This window comes from Strix aluco, chromosome 11, assembly GCF_031877795.1.
Source record: "Strix aluco isolate bStrAlu1 chromosome 11, bStrAlu1.hap1, whole genome shotgun sequence".
Taxonomy (NCBI): domain Eukaryota; kingdom Metazoa; phylum Chordata; class Aves; order Strigiformes; family Strigidae; genus Strix; species Strix aluco.
Window position 1 is genome coordinate 24,475,624 of NC_133941.1, and position 7,264 is coordinate 24,482,887.

Here is a 7,264-nt window from a genome sequence, read left to right on the forward strand (position 1 = left end):
CTTAAAATAGATGCATAAATAAACAGCTGACATCTTGGGCAAACTTGACATTCAACAGAGCTCCAGGGAGAGAACAACGCCACTTTGACTCCAGTGTCCTCACATGGAAGTTACCACCCTGCCAGCTCAGTGCCCCACCTGCCCACCACGGGCCAGGAAGGACAGAAAGGATGGGGTGCAGCCAGCACACAGCCCACGGGCTTTATGAATTAAAGGCCAGGGTCTGGACATGGATTAGAAGCCGCCACAGACCGCAGCTCAGAGATGCAACATACCTCCTACGGGAGTAGTGGGAAACACTACTGTGAGCATTTCCATATAACCTTGACCTTGAAACACATGAGAAGTCTGAACACACACATGCTTAAGTATAGCATCAGGGATCCAGGGAACAAGCTGCTTCTGCTCTGCTCTACACCAGATGAACTTTCACTGCCTCACTTGCTGCTGTGCCAGAGGAGTTTCATGTTTCCACCATTGCATTAGCGTTAGCTACCAGGAATGGAGACTGGCTTTGAAAACATCTTGATGTGCAGGGTGCTAGCAGTGCTCCCACCACCTGATACCGTCTGGGTGCATTGACAATAGAAATGGCTATTGGTTGTGGAATAATTGTACTAGAGCCTTTCAGCAGTGGCTCTGTCAATTGTCTCTCTTTTCATAACAGTCCCTAAAAAATAAGTAGAAAAGATCACCTGCTCGGGTTACTGAAGGAAGAAACAAATGAGGTTCCTTGTATCACTTTTAGGGGGACAGGATTTGATCAGATTTTACACAGTCATGTGTTATGAGGTTTAGCTCAAAATACCACCCTAAATCTGACAGGTACTGCTCCACCACACAGCAAGTTTATTAAAATGTCATAGAGGAACCTCACTTTACGCCTGTTGGAGGTTGTTATCTGGCTCTTGCCTGTGGTCTGGCTTCTTGTGGGGAAATGGGCCCAAGGGGAGGTGAAACAAGTCCCAAGGATATTTTAAACATATATCACTAGCTTTTCTGGACTTTTGCTTATCTGTGAGTTACCCTATCCTACTCCCAAACCAAAAAAAATTCTTAAACTTCTCAACAATTTCTAAATGTACTGAAGATGAAAGAGTCCTATAGATGCAGTCTAGTATAGCCACCTTTCTGAAGCAAGCCAGAGCAGCATGCAAGTCCCAGCTCTGGCTGGAGGTCCTCCGCCTGCAAGGTGCTCATGGTGACGTTGCTTCCTACTCTTTCCTCAGGTGTTTTTTCTGGGCACAAGGATTACTACACTACGGTACTTAAATATAGTGCAAATTCTGCAGATAACTTGTAAACCATATCAGATGTCATCAGGTAGCGTTTATGTGGATTTTCCTTGAAACTTCCACAGAACACTTAAGAAATCCCTACATGAAAGAAAATATGTACCCCAGTTTAACAGCTGCTTGCTGAGCTATCAACATTATGAAAGGATGCAACTATAAGTCATCTCAAAAGCTGGCATGTTGCCAAATTTTCTTCTTGGTCCTTCCAAACAAAAGATTCAATTACATCTACTATTTAATTAAAGTTATTAAAAAGTTGTACTGCATGACATTGTTAAAAAAATATAGTTGCAAAAGCCATTTACATCTGACAAGTTACAGCAGATTCATTTAGTTACTCTGCTTCCAAATCATCACTGATGACTGGGATGATACAAAATTCTTAGAGATCTCTGCCTCCTCTCCACCCCAAACCATCAGCCATTTACATCCTGTTCTTACAGACAATGTCTGGTGTAACCAGAGGGCTCTTGCTTTCCTGTGTCGTGACGTTTCAGATTGGTATCAGTCACCTCCTGCAGGTTGTCACACCCCATCAGTTTTGCAGTCCTGCCTCTTCTCTGGGTCGTGGGCTTCTCATGGAAACCTTGAATGATACTAGCCCATAACCAAAAGTTAGACTGACAGCAGCAGAACATGCTGAGGACACCAGCATCTCTAGAGACTTCCAGGATAATACCCACAGGGCAGGTGTCCAGGAGAAAGCCTGCATGGCCAAAATCCATGTGCAAGGCTCCCTGAAAGCAGTGTTAACTCTATGGTAGATACTCTGATGTCCATCCCAACCTTCATTTCTCCATCCAGATCAAAATGTAGTCTGTCCTTTGCTTTCAAACACAGCAGACGTGTCAAGGTCATACATACATTTGACAACTTCAGGTATTCATGAGTCATGAGCCAGCCCTCCCCCAAATCGTGTCACTACCATCAAAGAAACTTAAAAGACTTTTGTGTTTTTTCTGTTGTTTGACACTTTGGGACGGAAACTTCTCCCTTCAAATACAAATGTGAGACACTTACTTATTTTTAAATAGAAGCTGTGATTTTCACATATTCATCTAACTCTACCCTTTGTGGTTTAATAAGAAATATCATGAGACTTGTGACAAAAGTCACAGGATCTGGCAACACTATACTCTGTGATATCCCACAAATACAAGTAGGTGTTCCCCACAGGAGATACTTCTGTAAGGACTTACAGAAGGTTCCCATGCAGAGTGCTCGGCTCTGCCCAGGCTCAGGCACTCCAGGTTTCCAGCATGGCAGATGCGTTCCTTCCTTTGTTTCAAAGAATGGATTTTCATTGAAAAGGAAGTAAAGATCAGATACCCTCCTATAGCAAATAGGATGTCAGCTGGCTTAAAAACCATTCCCTGTTTAATATTTAGCGTAAGATCTTAAAAACCGTCTTAGTTTTCTGCAAGGAGTCAAAGATTAACAGCCTCAGCAGAGCTGCCTGCTCTAGGAAAACAGTTTCAAAATACCAGGTGAGTGAATGCAAAGAAGCAATTGCTCTGATAAACACCGTTGCCAGTTTTTAAATCTGTGAAGGATTATCCTGTCATACTGTAACATACATCAATTAAATTATAAGCCTCCATGCAGGGAGGGGGCTGTCTTGGGCTTGTTTATGTAGTTGGTAGCACTTTAACTTGTTCTTTAAGTGCAAGCCATCAGTTCCATAAATTACACAAGGAAATACAAGTCTTCTGTAGCAGAAATGGGAGCCTGAATCCATTGAAACCACTGGCTGGCAAAAATTTAAGGGTTAACTTAATAAATACAAGTTTTTAAATGCCTATTTTAGATTCTCAGCTGCTTTCATCTCCTTCCTGCACAGCACTTATTTTCCTTCTGACAATAAATAATGTTTACATGAGCAATAAAGCTAACTCCAGGGGGTGCAGTCATCATAAACTAAGCACAGTCCCAGAGGGAACCGAGCCACCAATCTTACAAAAACAGTATGGGTGTTGTTTCCTTATCTTGTTGTAACTTTGCTGTCTCTTGTGTTAGACGCCTAAATAAATGATAGTAATTTAATGCTCTGGCACAGCGACAGTAAATTTACCTACCTTCTCTGCTGCTTCCCATGGCTATCAATGTCCTCGTCATCTCAAGGTTTTACTTTCCCCCATCCAACACTACACAGATTGGCCTCATCTGTAGAACTGGGCTCCCTTCTCACACAGGGTGTTGACCCAGACATCCCAACAAGAGAATTTATTTCACTCAGTGACTTGCAATCATATTATCGCTTTTTAAAGTCACATGATAAAACGCTGGGGAGCTAAATCATTAAATCCAATTAACATAATTGCAGAGATGTGGAAGAGGAAGGAAATTCAGAAGAGCTGGAGAGAGGCAGGATCAAGCATAACTGGGCCACCCTTCACATGTGTACCTTATCTGCTTTTAAAAAGTCAGGCATGATATTACTAGTAGCAGAACAGAACAGTTCCCTCCCATGCCTACAACTCTCATCCTACGTTGAGATATGCCTTCTTCGTAAACTGATTGTTTAATCATTTATCCTACACTCTTTATCAGAGACGCATCTTCATTCTGGTACTGCTTGAGGTTCTCTACTATCCCGTCATTAAGGTTAGATTTGCCCTTTCCCGTCTTCTAAGACCTCCCTTGTCCCTTCACAGTCTCCTGAAGCTGTATCAGTGATGGTTCAAATATTGCGGAGCTAATTCCTTAGTGCTTTAGGATGAATTTCATCACGAAATCAAACTTCTCTTAACATTTGTGATCTTCTTCTTGCTTTATTCGAGGCTGCAATCCTAGTCCCATGTGAAAATTCATTGCATTAACCACTTAACCACTTAACTTTTCAATGATACCTGATCCAAAGTAAACATTAAGGGGTTGTCATCTCTGGATCCATTTTTGCTTTTCCCAAGAAATACCTTACCTGTAATTTTGCTCTCTCTTTCTTCCACTGTATTTTTATCTTCTTTCATTTCCCTTGCTTGCTGTAACTCACATTACCTCTTACCTTTCTGAACAGCTCCACTCACCTCCTTTTGGGCTGCTCCTCCAGTCATCTGCCACGTTTCCTTCTTTTGAGTTTTTCCACTGATTTTTATGTCCTCAGAGTTCCTGAGGCAGCTGTATCAGATTTTTGCTGTCCTCTGCATCAGGTTTGCCTGGCATGCCTTTAAACAGTCTCTGCTAGTGACTGCCAGCTCCCCTGCATGCCATCTATCAGGTTGTTTCTGCGTAGATCCTTTGTACTTGTTCTTTCAGTATGTCAAAATTTGCCTTTTTGAAGTCGATTTTCCTTATTCTGCTGCTCTTCCTCCTTTTGTTAAAAATGTGATGTCACTTATTTTCACATTCACCCAAATGTCACTTCTGATTTTTAACAAGTTTTTCCCTGCTATAGTCAGAAGCAACTGCCACCTCACCTTCAGAAATAAAGCAGTCACCAAGACATATGTTTGAACTCCTGATGGTTGTACACTTTACCAGCAGAAAATTAGACAAATAAAGTCATGCAATATTAAAGATAGTTTTGTTATTTCCCCAAGCAAACTTCTGTCAGCGCCTCCTCCTACACGCAGAGTCAGTGCTGAACGCCCAGCAGCCCATGCGCCACCTTTGCCCTTTGTTCTCCAACCACAGACATTATTTAACGAGCGTTTCACCTCATGCTGAACTTCAGAGAATATAGAGGCCTTTCTTCTCATATGTCTTACCTGGAACAAGCTATCATTTACCATCTCAAGACCTATCCGTTTGTCCCACAAGGACTAGTAATTCTTACTGTTGTACCTATTAAGTGGAAAGTCTTTAACTTCTTTGCATTTAATTCTAATGTACCAGCCATAAGTATAGGAGCATCTCCGATGCTTGGCTGGTTTTCCCAGCCTTTGTTCCTCTCTATGCTTCTTTCACACATTTTGTTTTTATTTTCATCCACCTGTGGACTTCCACCACTGAAGCTATTCAAGCCTTCACTCTCAAACAGGAGTGCTTTCCTCTGGCGGATGGAGCCTAGCCATTCCTAGGTGTCCTGACAGAAAGCCCCGCACCAGCAGCGAGGAAGAGCTGCTGCTGTGACAGCTGGGTGCGTAGCTGTGTGCAGAGATTTCACAGCCTGACATCTCATTTTCCATTTGAGGGCACCCTGCTAGGGCCTCCAGCTGGCCCCTCTCAGGGACTGCCTTGCACCGAGATTTTATAACGCAACTTCTGACCCCCTGGCATCCTCCTACACATGGCCAGCACCCTGCAAGCTGCCTGGCGCAGCTGCAGCAGGGCTGGTGGTGCCTGCAGCCAGTGGGACAGGCAACGGAGCCAGCGTCAGCCCCACGCGCCACCCAAAGCAAACGCTGCACATGGGATGCGAGAGTGCATCTGCATACAGAAGCTGGCTGGGTCTGGCAGGGTACCAAAAAACTGCAGGCAAAATGGTTCACAGCACAAGTATGTCCTGGTAAACATTGACTAGTATTAATTTAATGAATTGAGAACTTAACTGGAATGAGTATTCTCTCTCTGCAGCACATATTAGGAAGTGCGTTGCAGGGGTGCAGCCGTGTAATGTACAGAAGAGCTGAGCTTATTAGGGACAAAAATGAAGCTCCTTTGCTGCAACTTTCAAATAGCTGAAGTTCAAGCACGTGTTTTGGATCTCTACTGAGTGTGGCCACAATGGAACAGGGTATTTCTAGGCCTGCCAGCACGCCACAATAATTTGAATTTCAAAACCGAAACTTCAGAACCAAAGGTCTTAAGAGGATAACTGATTCATAACAAGCAGGATATACAATAAAACAATTACTGGAGCTTGCTATAAGATCATATTTCCATCATGACAGGAATGTGACAATGCCCCTTAGATGGCTGATGACAGGAGAATAAACAAGGCTTCAACTTGAACAAAAATAACTCTAATGTAACTGTAAGATATACTTGTGTGTGCATATAAACAGCAGAATAAGAGCCATACCAGTTACATAACTATTCAGAATGGGCAAAACAGGAAAAAAAAACCCAACCTTCTTTCCTCACACAGTGAGCAGATTAGTAATAGGAAAAGAACGCAGGTTTCCAAAAACCTACATCAGCCCTTTATTTAGAGTGCTCTCCCGGGGGTGCTGCCACGATCATCTGAGGCACACTGGGGCAGGAAGGCTGCACTGCCTTCCCCACCCACACGCCCGCACAGGGCTGCTCTCACACGTGGCACGTACAGCAGCCATAGGTGGCCAGTGGTACAGGAGCCATCGGTGGCCAGTGGTACAGCAGCCATAGGTGGCCAGTGGTACAGCAGCCATCAGTGGCCAGTGGTACAGCAGCCATTGGTGCCCCGTGGTAGAGCAGCCATAGGTGGCCAGTGGTACAGGAGCCATCGGTGGCCAGTGGTACAGCAGCCATAGGTGGCCAGTGGTACAGCAGCCATCGGTGGCCAGTGGTACAGCAGCTGTAGGTGGCCAGTGGTACAGCAGCCATAGGTGGCCAGTGGTACAGCAGCCATCAGTGGCCAGTGGTACAGCAGCCATAGGTGGCCAGTGGTACGCTCCCTCACCAGGCAAGTAAGGCAGCACACCCCTCCGTATGCTCCCCACTCCGCGACAGTCTGGTGGGTCTGGAGATGTGCCTCTACTGCAGCCAGTCTCACATGGTCTCTGAATGCCGAGCAGATGGGTTAAACAAAAAGGCCTTCCTGATACAAAACAACGGGGGCTCTTAATTAAAACCCATATTTTATTGTAGTTCTATCCTATTATGGTGTAAAAATATGGGGGATTCTTCATTCTGAAATGCTTACAAAAACCACCGGTTAAAAGAAGGTTGCAATCTTACGAATGTGTAATTATCAACAGTGACTTTGTATGAGGCAAATATACAAACAGGCTACCGTTTCTCTCTAGATGTACAGGAGAGTGATATTATGCTTTTGCCACGGTCACAATACATAGCACACCACAGAGAATGGCTACAGACTGCCGGCC